Source organism: Stenella coeruleoalba (genome assembly GCF_951394435.1).
Source record: "Stenella coeruleoalba genome assembly, contig: scaffold_130, whole genome shotgun sequence".
NCBI classification, from domain to species: domain Eukaryota; kingdom Metazoa; phylum Chordata; class Mammalia; order Artiodactyla; family Delphinidae; genus Stenella; species Stenella coeruleoalba.
In genome coordinates, this window is record NW_027645958.1 from 873,185 (window position 1) to 894,817 (window position 21,633).

The following is a 21,633-nucleotide window of genomic DNA, read 5'->3' on the forward strand; positions in this document are numbered from 1 at the left end:
TGTCTATTCCATATTTGACTTAAGGAACTTTATCTGTGCTCATTTCAATCTCTGGTTTTATGCAGCACCCCAACTCACCTTTCCCCTTAAGCAAGCATAAGTTGGTTTTCTAAATTTGAGACCCTGTTCTGTTCTGTAATTCAGTTCCTGTGTAGCCAAGTTTACATTCCGTGTATTACTGATATCTTATGATGTTTCTTTTTCTGTGTGACTTACTTCAGTTAGAATCATCATACCTGAATCCACTCATTGTGCTGCTAAGGGCCTGATGACACAGATTTCATTGCTGAGTGATATTGCTTTGTAAGTAAATACCACAACTTCTTTATCCATTTTTCACTTTCTGCGATGTTGAACTTGTACTGTAAATGAGGTTCTTGTAAACGGAGCCGATCCAAACTTTGGGGTGGCTGTGTCTTTTTGATTTTAATTTCCCTAAGCTATAGGACCATAAGTGGAAGTGCCCTAGGTTCTGTTGCTTTGTTTTTTAGATGTTTCAGGAAACACCATACACTTCTCCCGAGCGGTTGTTGGCAATTTACATCCCGCCCATCAGCATAACAAGGCTCCCAGTTCTCCATGGCCTGTCCTGCCTTTCTGGATTTTACACTTTTTTCAGATGGCCCTTTTGACCGGGGGGAAGTGAGACTTCATTGTAGTGCAGATTTCCTTTGCAAGCTTGCTTGGTTGGCCAAAAAGGGCGTATGCGTTTTTTCCTGAATATATTCAGGAAAAAACGCATACGCCCTTTTTGGCCAAGTGCATCATTGTGGACGTTCTGCCTCTTTTCCTATGCTTTCAATGCAATTCCAGTCTACCTCCTGAAATCAGTTTCCTGCAATTCTGCCCCGCTTTCAAGTCCTCTTGGCAGCCTTACTTCAGTCTATTTTTGGACGATAGCTGTCATTTATATCTCTGCAGGTTTGTGCATTACAGTGCCCCTGAGCTCCTTTCTTCAACTTGCTTTCTTGTGACCTGGCCGCAACACGGCAGGATGGCTTCAGGCCCTAATCTGGTTCCGGCACGGCACGCTGAGCCTTTGGTTATTTCCTTTTCCTGGTGGGAAATGAGAGTTAAATTTGCCCGTCCAGACACCTCCAGCTAGTCTCTCATTGGTTCTCGCTATTCCTGTTCATCTTCCGCAGAAATTGCAAACTTGGCCGAACAGGAGGTTAAAGGGACTGACTCTCCAAGTGGGGAGAGTGTTAGTAAAGCGTCTGGAATGTTGCACCCGAGTACCAGGGGAGGAAAACTGAGACATATTTGAACACGTCTCCCGTTCACATGGTTGATCATACTTGGGTTCCACATGCAAGTTTTAGCTGAAGGAAGAATACCTTAAACCTGGAGAGTTAAGACCCGTGTAATGGGTACCATGCAATATGACTTCAAAGGGTCTTCATTTGCTCACCGAACCTCTCCAATCCTATCACTGCTGCGTTTATGCCCCTGTACACATGCTTGATTCTCTTTTGGAGACATAGCAATCCATAGGTTTCTAAGATACTTACTAGTCAGGTACATTCTTAGGCGTTTAATATGCGGTGTTGAGTCCATTTCGTTGAGCAAGGAGTAGCTCTTCTCTATTCCATATTTGACTTAAGGAACTTTATCTGTGCTCATTTCAATCTCTGGTTTTATGCAGCACCCCAACTCACCTTTACCCTTAAGCAAGCATAAGTTGTTTTTCTAAATTTGAGACCCTGTTCTGTTCTGTAATTCAGTTCCTGTGTAGCCAAGTTTCCATTCCGTGTATTACTGATATCTTATGATGTTTCTTTTTCTGTGTGACTTACTTCAGTTAGAATCATCATACCTGAATCCACTCATTGTGCTGCTAAGGGCCTGATGACACAGATTTCATTGCTGAGTGATATTGCTTTGTAAGTAAATACCACAACTTCTTTATCCATTTTTCACTTTCTGCGATGTTGAACTTGTACTGTAAACGAGGTTCTTGTAAACAGAGGCGTCCCAAATTTTGGGGTGGCTGTGTCTTTTTGATTTTAATTTCCCTAAGCTATAGGACCATAAGTGGAAGTGCCCTAGGTTCTGTTGCTTTGTTTTTTAGATGTTTCAGGAAACACCATACACTTCTCCCGAGTGGTTGTTGGCAATTTACATCCCGCCCATCAGCATAACAAGGCTGCCAGTTTTCCATGGCCTGTCCTGCCTTTCTGGATTTTACACTTTTTTCAGATGGCCCTTTTGACCGGGGGGAAGTGAGACTTCATTGTAGTGCAGATTTCCTTTGCAAGCTTGCTTGGTTGGCCAAAAAGGGCGTATGCGTTTTTTCCTGAATATATTCAGGAAAAAACGCATACGCCCTTTTTGGCCAAGTGCATCATTGTGGACGTTCTGCCTCTTTTCCTATGCTTCCAATGCAATTCCAGTCTACCTCCTGAAATCGGTTTCCTGCAATTCTGCCCCGCTTTCAAGTCCTCTTGGCAGCCTTACTTCAGTGTATTTTTGGACGATAGCTGTCATTTATAACTCTGCAGGTTTGTGAATTACAGTGCCCCTGAGCTCCTTTGTTCAACTCGCTTTCTGTTGAGCTGGCCGCAACACCGCAGGATGGCTTCAGGCTCTAATCTGGTTCCGGTACGGGACGCTGAGCCTTTGGTTATTTCCTCTTCCTGGTGGGAAATGAGAGTTAAATTTGCCCGTCCAGACACCTCCAGCTAGCCTCTCATTGGTTCTCGCTATTCCTGTTCATCTTCCGCAGAAATTGCAAACTGGGCCAAACAGGAGGTTAAAGGCGCTGACTCTCCAAGTGGGGAGAGTGTTAGTAAAGCGTCTGGAATGTTGCACCCGAGTACCAGGGGAGGAAAACTGAGACATATTTGAACACGTCTCCCGTTCACATGGTTGATCATACTTGGGTTCCACATGCATGTTTTAGCTGAAGGAAGAATACCTTAAACCTGGAGAGTTGAGACCCGTGGAATGGGTACCATGCAATATGACTTCAAAGGGTCTTCATTTGCTCACCGAACCTCTCCAATCCTATCACTGCTGCGTTTATGCCCCTGTACACATGCTTGATTCTCTTTCGGAGACATAGCAATCCATAGGTTTTAAGATACTTACTAGTCAGGTACATTCTTAGGCGTTTAATATGCGGTGTTGAGTCCATTTCGTTGAGCAAGGAGTAGCTCTTGTCTATTCCATATTTGGCTTAAGGAACTTTATCTGTGCTCATTTCAATCTCTGGTTTTATGCAGCAACCCAACTCACCTTTACCCTTAAGCAAGCATAAGTTGGTTTTCTAAATTTGAGACCCTGTTCTGTTTTGGAATTCAGTTCCTGTGTAGCCAAGTTTACATTCCGTGTATTACTGATATCTTATGATGTTTCTTTTTCTGTGTGACTTATTTCATTTAGAATCATCGTACCTGAATCTACTCATTATGCTGCTACGGGCCTGATGACATAGATTTCATTGCTGAGTGATACTGCATTGTACGTAAGTACCACAATTTCTTTATCCATTTTTCACTTTCTGCGATGTTGAACTTGTACTGTAAACGAGGTTCTTGTAATCAGAGCCGTTCCAAACTTTGGGGTGGCTGTGTCTTTTTGATTTTAATTTCCCTAAGCTATAGGACCATAAGTGGAAGTGCCCTAGGCTCTGTTGCTTTGTTTTTTAGATGTTTCAGGAAACACCATAGACTTCTCTCGAGTGGTTGTTGGCAATTTACATCCTGCCCATCAGCATAACAAGGCTCCCAGTTCTCCATGGCCTGTCCTGCCTTTCTGGATTTTACACTTTTTTCAGATGGCCCTTTTGACCGGGGGGAAGTGAGACTTCATTGTAGTGCAGATTTCCTTTGCAAGCTTGCTTGGTTGGCCAAAAAGGGCGTATGCGTTTTTTCCTGAATATATTCAGGAAAAAACGCATACGCCCTTTTTGGCCAAGTGCATCATTGTGGACGTTCTGCCTCTTTTCCTATGCTTTCAATGCAATTCCAGTCTACCTCCTGAAATCGGTTTCCTGCAATTCTGCCCCGCTTTCAAGTCCTCTTGGCAGCCTTACTTCAGTCTATTTTTGGACGATAGCTGTCATTTATAACTCTGCAGGTTTGTGAATTACAGTGCCCCTGAGCTCCTTTCTTCAACTCGCTTTCTTGTGACCAGGCCGCAACACCGCAGGATGGCTTCAGGACCTAATCTGGTTCCGGCACGGCACGCTGAGCCTTTGGTTAATTCCTCTTCCTGGTGGGAAATGAGAGTTAAATTTGCCCGTCCAGACACCTCCAGCTAGTCTCTCATTGGTTCTCGCTATTCCTGTTCATCTTCCGCAGAAATTGCAAACTGGGCCAAACAGGAGGTTAAAGGGACTGACTCTCCAAGTCGGGAGAGTGTTAGTAAAGAGTCTGGAATGTTGCACCCGAGTACCAGGGTACGAAAACTGAGACATATTTGAACACGTCTCCCGATCACATGGTTGATCATACTCTAGGTTCCACATGCATGTTTTAGCTGAAGGAAGAATACCTTAAACCTGGGTAGTTGAAACCCGTGGAATGGGTACCATGCAATATGACTTCAAAGTGTCTTCATTTGCGCACCGAACCTCTCCAATCCTATCACTGCTGCGTTTATGCCCCTGTACACATGCTTGATTCTCTTTTGGAGACATAGCAATCCATAGGTTTTAAGATACTTACTAGTCAGGAACATTCTTAGGCGTTTAATATGGGGTGTTGAGTCCATTTCGTTGAGCAAGGAGTAGCTATTTTCTATTCCATATTTGGCTTAAGGAACTTTATCTGTGCTCATTTCAATCTCTGGTTTTATGCAGCACCCCAACTCACCTTTCCCCTTAAGCAAGCATAAGTTGGTTTTCTAAATTTGAGACCCTGTTCTGTTCTGTAATTCAGTTCCTATGTAGCCAAGTTTACATTCCGTGTATTACTGATATCTTATGATGTTTCTTTTTCTGTGTGACTTACTTCAGTTAGAATCATCATACCTGAATCCACTCATTGTGCTGCTACGGGCCTGATGACACAGATTTCATTGCTGAGTGATATTGCTTTGTAAGTTAATACCACAACTTCTTTATCCATTTTTCACTTTCTGCGATGTTGAACTTGTACTGTAAACGAGGTTCTTGTAAACAGAGCCGTTCCAAACTTTGGGGTGGCTGTGTCTTTTTGATTTTAATTTCCCTAAGCTATAGGACCATAAGTGGAAGTGCCCTAGGTTCTGTTGCTTTGTTTTTTAGATGTTTCAGGAAACACCATACACTTCTCCCGAGTGGTTGTTGGCAATTTACATCCCGCCCATCAGCATAAGAAGGCTCCCAGTTCTCCATGGCCTGTCCTGCCTTTCTGGATTTTACACTTTTTTCAGATGGCCCTTTTGACCGGGGGGAAGTGAGACTTCATTGTAGTGCAGATTTCCTTTGCAAGCTTGCTTGGTTGGCCAAAAAGGGCGTATGCGTTTTTTCCTGAATATATTCAGGAAAAAACGCATACGCCCTTTTTGGCCAAGTGCATCATTGTGGACGTTCTGCCTCTTTTCCTATGCTTTCAATGCAATTCCAGTCTACCTCCTGAAATCGGTTTCCTGCAATGCTGCCCCGCTTTCAAGTCCTCTTGGCAGCCTTACTTCAGTCTATTTTTGGACGATAGCTGTCATTTATAACTCTGCAGGTTTGTGAATTACAGTGCCCCTGAGCTCCTTTCTTCAACTCGCTTTCTTGTGACCTGGCCCCAACACCGCAGGATGGCTTCAGGCCCTAATCTGGTTCCGGCACGGCACGCTGAGCCTTTGGTTATTTCCTCTTCCTGGTGGGAAATGAGAGTTAAATTTGCCCGTCCAGACACCTCCAGCTAGCCTCTCATTTGTTCTCGCTATTCCTGTTCATCTTCCGCAGAAATTGCAAACTGGGCCAAACAGGAGGTTAAAGGCGCTGACTCTCCAAGTGGGGAGAGTGTTAGTAAAGCGTCTGGAATGTTGCACCCGAGTACCAGGGGAGGAAAACTGAGACATATTTGAACACGTCTCCCGTTCACATGGTTGATCATACTTGGGTTCCACATGCATGTTTTAGCTGAAGGAAGAATACCTTAAACCTGGAGAGTTAAGACCCGTGTAATGGGTACCATGCAATATGACTTCAAAGGGTCTTCATTTGCTCACCGAACCTCTCCAATCCTATCACTGCTGCGTTTATGACCCTGTACACATGCTTGATTCTCTTTCGGAGACATAGCAATCCATAGGTTTTTAAGATACTTACTACTCAGGTACATTCTTAGGCGTTTAATATGTGGTGTTGAGTCCATTTCGTTGAGCAAGTAGTAGCTCTTGTCTATTCCATATTTGACTTAAGGAACTTTATCTGTGCTCATTTCAATCTCTGGTTTTATGCAGCACCCCAACTCACCTTTACCCTTAAGCAAGCATAAGTTGGTTTTCTAAATTTGAGACCCTGTTCTGTTCTGTAATTCAGTTCCTGTGTAGCCAAGTTTACATTCCGTGTATTACTGATATCTTATGATGTTTCCTTTTCTGTGTGACTTACTTCAGTTAGAATCATCATACCTCAATCCACTCATTGTGCTGCTAAGGGCCTGATGACACAGATTTCATTGCTGAGTGATATTGCTTTGTAAGTAAATACCACAACTTCTTTATCCATTTTTCACTTTCTGCGATGTTGAACTTGTACTGTAAACGAGGTTCTTGTAAACAGAGCCGTTCCAAACTTTGGGGTGGCTGTGTCTTTTTGATTTTAATTTCCCTAAGCTATAGGACCATAAGTGGAAGTGCCCTAGGTTCTGTTGCTTTGTTTTTTAGATGTTTCAGGAAACACCATACACTTCTCCCGAGTGGTTGTTGGCAATTTACATCCCGCCCATCAGCATAAGAAGGCTCCCAGTTCTCCATGGCCTGTCCTGCCTTTCTGGATTTTACACTTTTTTCAGATGGCCCTTTTGACCGGGGGGAAGTGAGACCTCATTGTAGTGCAGATTTCCTTTGCAAGCTTGCTTGGTTGGCCAAAAAGGGCGTATGCGTTTTTTCCTGAATATATTCAGGAAAAAACGCATACGTCCTTTTTGGCCAAGTGCATCATTGTGGACGTTCTGCCTCTTTTCCTATGCTTTCAATGCAATTCCAGTCTACCTCCTGAAATCGGTTTCCTGCCATTCTGCCCCGCTTTCAAGTCCTCTTGGCAGCCTTACTTCAGTATATTTTTGGACAATAGCTGTCATTTATAACTCTGCAGGTTTGTGAATTACAGTGCCCCTGAGCTCCTTTGTTCAACTCGCTTTCTTTTGAGCTGGCCGCAACACCGCAGGATGGCTTCAGGCCCTAATCTGGTTCCGGTACGGCACGCTGAGCCTTTGGTTATTTCCTCTTCCTGGTGGGAAATGAGAGTTAAATTTGCCCGTCCAGACACCTCCAGCTAGCCTCTCATTGGTTCTCGCTATTCCTGTTCATCTTCCGCAGAAATTGCAAACTGGGCCAAACAGGAGGTTAAAGGCGCTGACTCTCCAAGTGGGGAGAGTGTTAGTAAAGCGTCTGGAATGTTGCACCCGAGTACCAGGGGAGGAAAACTGAGACATATTTGAACACGTCTCCCGTTCACATGGTTGATCATACTTGGGTTCCACATGCATGTTTTAGCTGAAGGAAGAATACCTAAAACCTGGGTAGTTGAAACCCGTGGAATGGGTACCATGCAATATGACTTCAAAGGGTCTTCATTTGCTCACCGAACCTCTCCAATCCTTTCACTGCTGCGTTTATGCCCCTGTACACATGCTTGATTCTCTTTCGGAGACATAGCAATCCATAGGTTTTAAGATACTTACTAGTCAGGTACATTCTTAGGCGTTTAATATGCGGTGTTGAGTCCATTTCGTTGAGCAAGGAGTAGCTCTTGTCTATTCCATATTTGGCTTAAGGAACTTTATCTGTGCTCATTTCAATCTCTGGTTTTATGCAGTAACCCAACTCACCTTTACCCTTAAGCAAGCATAAGTTGGTTTTCTAAATTTGAGACCCTGTTCTGTTTTGGAATTCAGTTCCTCTGTAGCCAAGTTTACATTCCGTGTATTACTGATATCTTATGATGTTTCTTTTTCTGTGTGACTTATTTCAGTTAGAATCATCGTACCTGAATCTACTCATTATGCTGCTACGGGCCTGATGACATAGATTTCATTGCTGAGTGATACTGCATTGTACGTAAGTACCACAAGTTCTTTATCCATTTTTCACTTTCTGCGATGTTGAACTTGTACTGTAAACGAGGTTCTTGTAAACAGAGCCGTTCCAAACTTTGGGGTGGCTGTGTCTTTTTGATTTTAATTTCCCTAAGCTATAGGACCATAAGTGGAAGTGCCCTAGGCTCTGTTGCTTTGTTTTTTAGATGTTTCAGGAAACACCATAGACTTCTCTCGAGTGGTTGTTGGCAATTTACATCCTGCCCATCAGCATAACAAGGCTCCCAGTTCTCCATGGCCTGTCCTGCCTTTCTGGATTTTACACTTTTTTCAGATGGCCCTTTTGACCGGGGGGAAGTGAGACTTCATTGTAGTGCAGATTTCCTTTGCAAGCTTGCTTGGTTGGCCAAAAAGGGCGTATGCGTTTTTTCCTGAATATATTCAGGAAAAAACGCATACGCCCTTTTTGGCCAAGTGCATCATTGTGGACGTTCTGCCTCTTTTCCTATGCTTTCAATGCAATTCCAGTCTACCTCCTGAAATCGGTTTCCTGCAATTCTGCCCCGCTTTCAAGTCCTCTTGGCAGCCTTACTTCAGTCTATTTTTGGACGATAGCTGTCATTTATAACTCTGCAGGTTTGTGAATTACAGTGCCCCTGAGCTCCTTTCTTCAACTCGCTTTCTTGTGACCAGGCCGCAACACCGCAGGATGGCTTCAGGACCTAATCTGGTTCCGGCACGGCACGCTGAGCCTTTGGTTAATTCCTCTTCCTGGTGGGAAATGAGAGTTAAATTTGCCCGTCCAGACACCTCCAGCTAGTCTCTCATTGGTTCTCGCTATTCCTGTTCATCTTCCGCAGAAATTGCAAACTGGGCCAAACAGGAGGTTAAAGGGACTGACTCTCCAAGTCGGGAGAGTGTTAGTAAAGAGTCTGGAATGTTGCACCCGAGTACCAGGGTACGAAAACTGAGACATATTTGAACACGTCTCCCGATCACATGGTTGATCATACTCTAGGTTCCACATGCATGTTTTAGCTGAAGGAAGAATACCTTAAACCTGGGTAGTTGAAACCCGTGGAATGGGTACCATGCAATATGACTTCAAAGTGTCTTCATTTGCGCACCGAACCTCTCCAATCCTATCACTGCTGCGTTTATGCCCCTGTACACATGCTTGATTCTCTTTTGGAGACATAGCAATCCATAGGTTTTAAGATACTTACTAGTCAGGAACATTCTTAGGCGTTTAATATGGGGTGTTGAGTCCATTTCGTTGAGCAAGGAGTAGCTCTTTTCTATTCCATATTTGGCTTAAGGAACTTTATCTGTGCTCATTTCAATCTCTGGTTTTATGCAGCACCCCAACTCACCTTTCCCCTTAAGCAAGCATAAGTTGGTTTTCTAAATTTGAGACCCTGTTCTGTTCTGTAATTCAGTTCCTATGTAGCCAAGTTTACATTCCGTGTATTACTGATATCTTATGATGTTTCTTTTTCTGTGTGACTTACTTCAGTTAGAATCATCATACCTGAATCCACTCATTGTGCTGCTACGGGCCTGATGACACAGATTTCATTGCTGAGTGATATTGCTTTGTAAGTTAATACCACAACTTCTTTATCCATTTTTCACTTTCTGCGATGTTGAACTTGTACTGTAAACGAGGTTCTTGTAAACAGAGCCGTTCCAAACTTTGGGGTGGCTGTGTCTTTTTGATTTTAATTTCCCTAAGCTATAGGACCATAAGTGGAAGTGCCCTAGGTTCTGTTGCTTTGTTTTTTAGATGTTTCAGGAAACACCATACACTTCTCCCGAGTGGTTGTTGGCAATTTACATCCCGCCCATCAGCATAAGAAGGCTCCCAGTTCTCCATGGCCTGTCCTGCCTTTCTGGATTTTACACTTTTTTCAGATGGCCCTTTTGACCGGGGGGAAGTGAGACTTCATTGTAGTGCAGATTTCCTTTGCAAGCTTGCTTGGTTGGCCAAAAAGGGCGTATGCGTTTTTTCCTGAATATATTCAGGAAAAAACGCATACGCCCTTTTTGGCCAAGTGCATCATTGTGGACGTTCTGCCTCTTTTCCTATGCTTTCAATGCAATTCCAGTCTACCTCCTGAAATCGGTTTCCTGCAATTCTGCCCCGCTTTCAAGTCCTCTTGGCAGCCTTACTTCAGTCTATTTTTGGACGATAGCTGTCATTTATAACTCTGCCGGTTTGTGAATTACAGTGCCCCTGAGCTCCTTTCTTCAACTCGCTTTCTTGTGACCTGGCCGCAACACCGCAGGATGGCTTCAGGCCCTAATCTGGTTCCGGCACGGCACGCTGAGCCTTTGGTTATTTCCTCTTCCTGGTGGGAAATGAGAGTTAAATTTGCCCGTCCAGACACCTCCAGCTAGCCTCTCATTTGTTCTCGCTATTCCTGTTCATCTTCCGCAGAAATTGCAAACTGGGCCAAACAGGAGGTTAAAGGCGCTGACTCTCCAAGTGGGGAGAGTGTTAGTAAAGCGTCTGGAATGTTGCACCCGAGTACCAGGGGAGGAAAACTGAGACATATTTGAACACGTCTCCCGTTCACATGGTTGATCATACTTGGGTTCCACATGCATGTTTTAGCTGAAGGAAGAATACCTTAAACCTGGAGAGTTAAGACCCGTGTAATGGGTACCATGCAATATGACTTCAAAGGGTCTTCATTTGCTCACCGAACCTCTCCAATCCTATCACTGCTGCGTTTATGACCCTGTACACATGCTTGATTCTCTTTCGGAGACATAGCAATCCATAGGTTTTTAAGATACTTACTAGTCAGCTACATTCTTAGGCGTTTAATATGTGGTGTTGAGTCCATTTCGTTGAGCAAGGAGTAGCTCTTGTCTATTCCATATTTGACTTAAGGAACTTTATCTGTGCTCATTTCAATCTCTGGTTTTATGCAGCACCCCAACTCACCTTTACCCTTAAGCAAGCATAAGTTGGTTTTCTAAATTTGAGACCCTGTTCTGTTCTGTAATTCAGTTCCTGTGTAGCCAAGTTTACATTCCGTGTATTACTGATATCTTATGATGTTTCCTTTTCTGTGTGACTTACTTCAGTTAGAATCATCATACCTGAATCCACTCATTGTGCTGCTAAGGGCCTGATGACACAGATTTCATTGCTGAGTGATATTGCTTTGTAAGTAAATACCACAACTTCTTTATCCATTTTTCACTTTCTGCGATGTTGAACTTGTACTGTAAACGAGGTTCTTGTAAACAGAGCCGTCCCAAACTTTGGGGTGGCTGTGTCTTTTTGATTTTAATTTCCCTAAGCTATAGGACCATAAGTGGAAGTGCCCTAGGTTCTGTTGCTTTGTTTTTTAGATGTTTCAGGAAACACCATACACTTCTCCCGAGTGGTTGTTGGCAATTTACATCCCGCCCATCAGCATAACAAGGCTCCCAGTTCTCCATGGCCTGTCCTGCCTTTCTGGATTTTACACTTTTTTCAGATGGCCCTTTTGACCGGGTGGAAGTGAGACTTCATTGTAGTGCAGATTTCCTTTGCAAGCTTGCTTGGTTGGCCAAAAAGGGCGTATGCGTTTTTTCCTGAATATATTCAGGAAAAAACGCATACGTCCTTTTTGGCCAAGTGCATCATTGTGGACGTTCTGCCTCTTTTCCTATGCTTTCAATGCAATTCCAGTCTACCTCCTGAAATCGGTTTCCTGCCATTCTGCCCCGCTTTCAAGTCCTCTTGGCAGCCTTACTTCAGTCTATTTTTGGACGATAGCTGTCATTTATAACTCTGCAGGTTTGTGAATTACAGTGCCCCTGAGCTCCTTTGTTCAACTCGCTTTCTTTTGAGCTGGCCGCAACACCGCAGGATGGCTTCAGGCCCTAATCTGGTTCCGGTACGGCACGCTGAGCCTTTGGTTATTTCCTCTTCCTGGTGGGAAATGAGAGTTAAATTTGCCCGTCCAGACACCTCCAGCTAGCCTCTCATTGGTTCTCGCTATTCCTGTTCATCTTCCGCAGAAATTGCAAACTGGGCCAAACAGGAGGTTAAAGGCGCTGACTCTCCAAGTGGGGAGAGTGTTAGTAAAGCGTCTGGAATGTTGCACCCGAGTACCAGGGGAGGAAAACTGAGACATATTTGAACACGTCTCCCGTTCACATGGTTGATCATACTTGGGTTCCACATGCATGTTTTAGCTGAAGGAAGAATACCTAAAACCTGGGTAGTTGAAACCCGTGGAATGGGTACCATGCAATATGACTTCAAAGGGTCTTCATTTGCTCACCGAACCTCTCCAATCCTTTCACTGCTGCGTTTATGCCCCTGTACACATGCTTGATTCTCTTTCGGAGACATAGCAATCCATAGGTTTTAAGATACTTACTAGTCAGGTACATTCTTAGGCGTTTAATATGCGGTGTTGAGTCCATTTCGTTGAGCAAGGAGTAGCTCTTGTCTATTCCATATTTGGCTTAAGGAACTTTATCTGTGCTCATTTCAATCTCTGGTTTTATGCAGTAACCCAACTCACCTTTACCCTTAAGCAAGCATAAGTTGGTTTTCTAAATTTGAGACCCTGTTCTGTTTTGGAATTCAGTTCCTCTGTAGCCAAGTTTACATTCCGTGTATTACTGATATCTTATGATGTTTCTTTTTCTGTGTGACTTATTTCAGTTAGAATCATCGTACCTGAATCTACTCATTATGCTGCTACGGGCCTGATGACATAGATTTCATTGCTGAGTGATACTGCATTGTACGTAAGTACCACAAGTTCTTTATCCATTTTTCACTTTCTGCGATGTTCAACTTGTACTGTAAACGAGGTTCTTGTAAACAGAGGCGTTCCAAACTTTGGGGTGGCTGTGTCTTTTTGATTTTAATTTCCCTAAGCTATAGGACCATAAGTGGAAGTGCCCTAGGCTCTGTTGCTTTGTTTTTTAGATGTTTCAGGAAACACCATACACTTCTCCCTAGTGGTTGTTGGCAATTTACATCCCGCCCATCAGCATAACAAGGCTCCCAGTTCTCCATGGCCTGTCCTGCCTTTCTGGATTTTACACTTTTTTCAGATGGCCCTTTTGACCGGGGGGAAGTGAGACTTCATTGTAGTGCAGATTTCCTTTGCAAGCTTGCTTGGTTGGCCAAAAAGGGCGTATGCGTTTTTTCCTGAATATATTCAGGAAAAAACGCATACGCCCTTTTTGGCCAAGTGCATCATTGTGGACGTTCTGCCTCTTTGCCTATGCTTTCAATGCAATTCCAGTCTACCTCCTGAAATCGGTTTCCTGCAATTCTGCCCCGCTTTCAAGTCCTCTTGGCAGCCTTACTTCAGTCTATTTTTGGACGATAGCTGTCATTTATAACTCTGCAGGTTTGTGAATTACAGTGCCCCTGAGCTCCTTTCTTCAACTCGCTTTCTTGTGACCTGGCCGCAACACCGCAGGATGGCTTCAGGACCTAATCTGGTTCCAGCACGGCACGCTGAGCCTTTGGTTAATTCCTCTTCCTGGTGGGAAATGAGAGTTAAATTTGCCCGTCCAGACACCTCCAGCTAGCCTCTCATTGGTTCTCGCTATTCCTGTTCATGTTCTGCAGAAATTGTAAACTGGGCCAAACAGGAGGTTAAAGGGACTGACTCTCCAAGTCGGGAGAGTGTTAGTAAAGCATCTGGAATGTTGCACCCGAGTACCAGGGTACGAAAACTGAGACATATTTGAACACGTCTCCCGATCACATGGTTGATCATACTCTAGGTTCCACATGCATGTTTTAGCTGAAGGAAGAATACCTTAAACCTGGGTAGTTGAAACCCGTGGAATGGGTACCATGCAATATGACTTCAAAGGGTCTTCATTTGCTCACCGAACCTCTCCAATCCTATCACTGCTGCGTTTATGCCCATGTACACATGCTTGATTCTCTTTTGGAGACATAGCAATCCATAGGTTTTAAGATACTTACTAGTCAGGAACATTCTTAGGCGTTTAATATGGGGTGTTGAGTCCATTTCGTTGAGCAAGGAGTAGCTCTTGTCTATTCCATATTTGGCTTAAGGAACTTTATCTGTGCTCATTTCAATCTCTGGTTTTATGCAGCACCACAACTCACCTTTACCCTTAAGCAAGCATAAGTTGGTTTTCTAAATTTGAGACCCTGTTCTGTTCTGTAATTCAGTTCCTGTGTAGCCAAGTTTACATTCCGTGTATTACTGATATCTTATGATGTTTCTTTTTCTGTGTGACTTATTTCAGTTAGAATCATCATACCTGAATCCACTCATTGCGATGCTAAGGGCCTGATGACATAGATTTCATTGCTGAGTGATATTGCTTTGTAAGTGAATTCCACAACTTCTTTATCCATTTTTCACTTTCTGCGATGTTGAACTTGTACTGTAAACGAGGTCCTTGTAAACAGAGCCGTTCCAAACTTTGGGGTGGCTGTGTCTTTTTGATTTTAATTTCCCTAAGCTATAGGACCATAAGTGGACGTGCCCTAGGCTCTGTTGCTTTGTTTTTTAGATGTTTCAGGAAACACCATACACTTCTCCCAAGTGTCTGTTGGCAATTTACATCCCGCCCATCAGCATAACAAGGCTCCCAGTTCTCAATGGCCTGTTGCCTTTCTGGATTTTACACTTTTTTCAGATGGCCCTTTTGACCGGGGGGAAGTGAGACTTCATTGTAGTGCAGATTTCCTTTGCAAGCTTGCTTGGTTGGCCAAAAAGGCGTATGCGTTTTTTCCTGAATATATTCAGGAAAAAACGCATACGCCCTTTTTGGCCAAGTGCATCATTGTGGACGTTCTGCCTCTTTTCCTATGCTTTCAATGCAATTCCAGTCTACCTCCTGAAATCGGTTTCCTGCAATTCTGCCCCGCTTTCAAGTCCTCTTGGCAGCCTTACTTCAGTCTATTTTTGGACGATAGCTGTCATTTATAACTCTGCAGGTTTGTGAATTACAGTGACCCTGAGCTCCTTTCTTCAACTCGCTTTCTTGTGACCTGGCCGCAACACCGCAGGATGGCTTCAGGCCCTAATCTGGTTCCGGCCCGGCATGCTGAGCCTTTGGTTAATTCCTCTTCCTGGTGGGAATTGAGAGTTAAATTTGCCCGTCCAGACACCTCCAGCTAGCCTCTCATTGGTTCTCACTATTCCTGTTCATCTTCCGCAGAAATTGCAAACTGGGCCAAACAGGAGGTTAAAGGGACTGACTCTCCAAGTCGGGAGAGTGTTACTAAAGCGTCTGGAATGTTGCACCCGAGTACCAGGGGAGGAAAACTGAGACATATTTGAACACGTCTCCCATTCACATGGTTGATCATACTCTGGGTTCCACATGCATGTTTTAGCTGAAGGAAGAATACCTTAAACCTGGAGAGTTGAGACCCCTGTAATGGGTACCATGCAATATAACTTCAAAGGGTCTTCATTTGCTCACCGAACCTCTCCAATCCTATCACTGCTGTCTTTATTCCCCTGTACACACGCTTGATTCTCTTTTGGAGACATAGCAATCCATAGGTTTTAAGATACTTACTAGTCAGGTACATTCTTAGGGGTTTAATATGGGGTTTTGAGTCCATTTCGTTGAGCAAGGAGTAGCTCTTGTCTATTCCATATTTGGCTTAAGGAACTTTATCTGTGCTCATTTCAATCTCTGGTTTTATGCAGCACCCCAACTCACCTTTCCCCTTAAGCAAGCATAAGTTGGTTTTCTAAATTTGAGACCCTGTTCTGTTCTGTAATTCAGTTCTTGTGTAGCCAAGTTTACATTCCGTGTATTACTGATATCTTATGATGTTTCTTTTTCTGTGTGACTTATTTCAGTTAGAATCATCATACCTGAATCCACTCATTGTGATGCTAAGGGCCTGATGACATAGAATTCATTGCTGAGTGATATTGCTTTGTAAGTAAATACCACAACTTCTTTATCCATTTTTCACTTTCTGCGATGTTGAACTTGTACGGTAAACAAGGTTCTTGTAAACAGAGCCGTTCCAAACTTTGGGGTGGCTGTGTCTTTTTGATTTTAATTTCCCTAAGCTATAGGACCATAAGTGGAAGTGCCCTAGGCTCTGTTGCTTTGTTTTTTAGATGTTTCAGGAAACACCATACACTTCTCCCGAGTGGTTGTTGGCAATTTACATCCCGCCCATCAGCATAACAAGGCTCCCAGTTCTCCATGGCCTGTCCTGTCTTTCTGGATTTTACACTTTTTTCAGATGGCCCTTTTGACCGGGGGGAAGTGAGACTTCATTGTAGTGCAGATTTCCTTTGCAAGCTTGCTTGGTTGGCCAAAAAGGGCGTATGCGTTTTTTCCTGAATATATTCAGGAAAAAACGCATACGCCCTTTTTGGCCAAGTGCATCATTGTGGACGTTCTGCCTCTTTTCCTATGCTTTCAATGCAATTCCAGTCTACCTCCTGAAATCGGTTTCCTGCAATTCTGCCCCGCTTTCAAGTCCTCTTGGCAGCCTTACTTCAGTCTATTTTTGGACGATAGCTGTCATTTATAACTCTGCAGGTTTGTGAATTACAGTGCCCCTGAGCTCCTTTCTTCAACTCGCTTTCTTGTGACCTGGCCGCAACACCGCAGGATGGCTTCAGGCCCTAATCTGGTTCCGGCACGGCACGCTGAGCCTTTGGTTATTTCCTCTTCCTGGTGGGAAATGAGAGTTAAATTTGCCCGTCCAGACACCTCCAGCTAGTCTCTCGTTGGTTCTCGCTATTCCTGTTCATCTTCCGCAGAAATTGCAAACTGGGCCAAACAGCAGGTTAAAGGGACTGACTCTCCAAGTCGGGAGAGTGTTAGTAAAGCGTCTGGAATGTTGCACCCGAGTACCAGGGTACGAAAACTGAGACATATTTGAACACGTCTCCCGATCACATGGTTGATCATACTCTAGGTTCCACATGCATGTTTTAGCTGAAGGAAGAATACCTTAAACCTAGGTAGTTGAAACCCGTGGAATGGGTACCATGCAATATGACTTCAAAGGGTCTTCATTTGCTCACCGAACCTCTCCAATCCTATCACTGCTGCGTTTATGCCCCTGTACACATGCTTGATTCTCTTTCGGAGACATAGCAATCCATAGGTTTTAAGATACTTACTAGTCAGGTACATTCTTAGGCGTTTAATATGCGGTGTTGAGTCCATTTCGTTGAGCAAGGAGTAGCTCTTGTCTATTCCATATTTGACTTAAGGAACTTTATCTGTGCTCATTTCAATCTCTGGTTTTATGCAGCACCCCAACTCACCTTTACCCTTAAGCAAGCATAAGTTGGTTTTCTAAATTTGAGACCCTGTTCTGTTCTGTAATTCAGTTCCTGTGTAGCCAAGTTTACATTCCGTGTATTACTGATATCTTATGATGTTTCTTTTTCTGTGTGACTTACTTCAGTTAGAATCATCATACCTGAATCCACTCATTGTGCTGCTACGGGCCTGATGACACAGATTTCATTGCTGAGTGATATTGCTTTGTAAGTAAATACCACAACTTCTTTATCCATTTTTCACTTTCTGCGATGTTGAACTTGTACTGTAAACGAGGTTCTTGTAAACAGAGCCGTTCCAAATTTTGGGGTGGCTCTGTCTTTTTGATTTTAATTTCCCTAAACTATAGGACCATAAGTGGAAGTGCCCTAGGTTCTGTTGCTTTGTTTTTTAGATGTTTCAGGAAACACCATACACTTCTCCCGAGTGGTTGTTGGCAATTTACATCCCGCCCATCAGCATAACAAGGCTCCCAGTTCTCCATGGCCTGTCCTGCCTTTCTGGATTTTACATTTTTTTCAGATGGCCCTTTTGACCGGGGGGAAGTGAGACTTCATTGTAGTGCAGATTTCCTTTGCAAGCTTGCTTGGTTGGCCAAAAAGGGCGTATGCGTTTTTTCCTGAATATATTCAGGAAAAAACGCATACGCCCTTTTTGGCCAAGTGCATCATTGTGGACGTTCTGCCTCTTTTCCTATGCTTTCAATGCAATTCCAGTCTACCTCCTGAAATCGGTTTCCTGCAATTCTGCCCCGCTTTCAAGTCCTCTTGGCAGCCTTACTTCAGTCTATTTTTGGACGATAGCTGTCATTTATAACTCTGCAGTTTTGTGAATTACAGTGCCCCTGAGCTCCTTTGTTCAACTCGCTTTCTTTTGAGCTGGCCGCAACACCGCAGGATGGCTTCAGGCCCTAATCTGGTTCCAATTCGGCACGCTGAGCCTTTGGTTAATTCCTCTTCCTGGTGGGAAATGAGAGTTAAATTTGCCCGTCCAGACACCTCCAGCTAGCCTCTCATTGGTTCTCGCTATTCCTGTTCATCTTCCGCAGAAATTGCAAACTGGGCCAAACAGGAGGTTAAAGGCGCTGACTCTCCACATGGGGAGAGTGTTAGTAAAGCGTCTGGAATGTTGCACCCGAGTACCAGGGGAGGAAAACTGAGACATATTTGAACACGTCTCCCGTTCTAATGGTTGATCATACTTGGGTTCCACATGCATGTTTTAGCTGAAGGAAGAATACCTTAAACCTGGAGAGTTAAGACCCGTGTAATGGGTACCATGCAATATGACTTCAAAGGGTCTTCATTTGCTCACCGAACCTCTCCAATCCTATCACTGCTGCGTTTATGCCCCTGTACACATGCTTGATTCTCTTTCGGAGACATAGCAATCCATAGGTTTTTAAGATACTTACTAGTCAGGTACATTCTTAGGCGTTTAATATGCGGTGTTGAGTCCATTTCGTTGAGCAAGGAGTAGCTCTTGTCTATTCCATATTTGACTTAAGGAACTTTATCTGTGCTCATTTCAATCTCTGGTTTTATGCAGCACCCCAACTCACCTTTACCCTTAAGCAAGCATAAGTTGGTTTTCTAAATTTGAGACACTGTTCTGTTCTGTAATTCAGTTCCTGTGTAGCCAAGTTTACATTCCGTGTATTACTGATATCTTATGATGTTTCTTTTTCTGTGTGACTTACTTCCGTTAGAATCATCATACCTGAATCCACTCATTGTGCTGCTACGGGCCTGATGACACAGATTTCATTGCTGAGTGATATTGCTTTGTAAGTAAATACCACAACTTCTTTATCCATTTTTCACTTTCTGCGATGTTGAACTTGTACTGTAAACGAGGTTCTTGTAAACAGAGCCGTTCCAAACTTTGGGGTGGCTGTGTCTTTTTGATTTTAATTTCCCTAAACTATAGGACCATAAGTGGAAGTGCCCTAGGTTCTGTTGCTTTGTTTTTTAGTTGTTTCAGGAAACACCATACACTTCTCCCGAGTGGTTGTTGGCAAATTACATCCCGCCCATCAGCATAACAAGGCTCCCAGTTCTCCATGGCCTGTCCTGCCTTTCTGGATTTTACACTGTTTTCAGATGGCCCTTTTGACCGGGGGGAAGTGAGACTTCATTGTAGTGCAGATTTCCTTTGCAAGCTTGCTTGGTTGGCCAAAAAGGGCGTATGCGTTTTTTCCTGAATATATTCAGGAAAAAACGCATACGCCCTTTTTGGCCAAGTGCATCATTGTGGACGTTCTGCCTCTTTTCCTATGCTTTCAAAGCAATTCCAGTCTACCTCCTGAAATCGGTTTCCTGCAATTCTGCCCCGCTTTCAAGTCCTCTTGGCAGCCTTACTTCAGTCTATTTTTGGACGATAGCTGTCATTTATAACTCTGCAGTTTTGTGAATTACAGTGCCCCTGAGCTCCTTTCTTCAACTCGCTTTCTTTTGAGCTGGCCGCAACACCGCAGGATGGCTTCAGGCCCTAATCTGGTTCCGGTACGGCACGCTGAGCCTTTGGTTATTTCCTCTTCCTGGTGGGAAATGAGAGTTAAATTTGCCCGTCCAGACACCTCCAGCTAGCCTCTCATTGGTTCTCGCTATTCCTGTTCATCTTCCGCAGAAATTGCAAACTGGGCCAAACAGGAGGTTAAAGGCGCTGACTCTCCAAGTGGGGAGAGTGTTAGTAAAGCGTCTGGAATGTTGCACCCGAGTACCAGGGGAGGAAATCTGAGACATATTTGAACACGTCTCCCGTTCACATGGTTGATCATACTTGGGTTCCACATGCATGTTTTAGCTGAAGGAAGAATACCTAAAACCTGGGTAGTTGAGACCCGTGGAATGGGTACCATGCAATATGACTTCAAAGGGTCTTCATTTGCTCACCGAACCTCTCCAATCCTATCACTGCTGCGTTTATGCCCCTGTACACATGCTTGATTCTCTTTTGGAGACATAGCAATCCATAGGTTTTAAGATACTTACTAGTCAGGTACATTCTTAGGCGTTTAATATGCGGTGTTGAGTCCATTTCGTTGAGCAAGGAGTAGCTCTTGTCTATTCCATATTTGGCTTAAGGAACTTTATCTGTGCTCATTTCAATCTCTGGTTTTATGCAGCAACCCAACTCACCTTTACCCTTAAGCAAGCATAAGTTGGTTTTCTAAATTTGAGACCCTGTTCTGTTCTGTAATTCAGTTCCTGTGTAGCCAAGTTTACATTCCGTGTATTACTGATATCTTATGATGTTTCTTTTTCTGTGTGACTTATTTCAGTTAGAATCATCGTACCTGAATCTACTCATTATGCTGCTACGGGCCTGATGACATAGATTTCATTGCTGAGTGATACTGCATTGTACGTAAGTACCACAAGTTCTTTATCCATTTTTCACTTTCTGCGATGTTGAACTTGTACTGTAAACGAGGTTCTTGTAAACAGAGCCGTTCCAAACTTTGGGGTGGCTGTGTCTTTTTGATTTTAATTTCCCTAAGCTATAGGACCATAAGTGGAAGTGCCCTAGGCTCTGTTGCTTTGTTTTTTAGATGTTTCAGGAAACACCATACACTTCTCCCGAGTGGTTGTTGGCAATTTACATCCCGCCCATCAGCATAACAAGGCTCCCAGTTCTCCATGGCCTGTCCTGCCTTTCTGGATTTTACACTTTTTTCAGATGGCCCTTTTGACCGGGGGGAAGTGAGACTTCATTGTAGTGCAGATTTCCTTTGCAAGCTTGCTTGGTTGGCCAAAAAGGGCGTATGCGTTTTTTCCTGAATATATTCAGGAAAAAACGCATACGCCCTTTTTGGCCAAGTGCATCATTGTGGACGTTCTGCCTCTTTTCCTATGCTTTCAATGCAATTCCAGTCTACCTCCTGAAATCGGTTTCCTGCAATTCTGCCCCGCTTTCAAGTCCTCTTGGCAGCCTTACTTCAGTCTATTTTTGGACGATAGCTGTCATTTATAACTCTGCAGGTTTGTGAATTACAGTGCCCCTGAGCTCCTTTCTTCAACTCGCTTTCTTGTGACCTGGCCGCAACACCGCAGGATGGCTTCAGGACCTAATCTGGTTCCGGCACGGCACGCTGAGCCTTTGGTTAATTCCTCTTCCTGGTGGGAAATGAGAGTTAAATTTGCCCGTCCAGACACCTCCA

General features: G+C 43.8%; 1 long non-coding RNA gene across 3 annotated transcripts in view; it reads left to right on the forward strand.

Moving 5' to 3' along the window:
- LOC307181451 overlaps positions 1-20,840 on the forward strand; it is a 606,646-nt gene extending 585,806 nt beyond the window's left edge. For 2 of the 3 annotated variants that reach the window (XR_013826780.1, XR_013826782.1), the window contains exons 3-4: positions 3,385-3,466; positions 8,120-8,199. This is a non-coding gene — a long non-coding RNA (uncharacterized lncRNA). Of the gene's footprint in view, positions 1-3,384; positions 3,467-8,119; positions 8,200-14,438; positions 14,521-20,754 lie in introns of those variants that run through there. The other variant, XR_013826781.1, reaches the window with a different exon arrangement.
- The last annotated feature ends 793 nt before the right edge of the window (positions 20,841-21,633 follow it).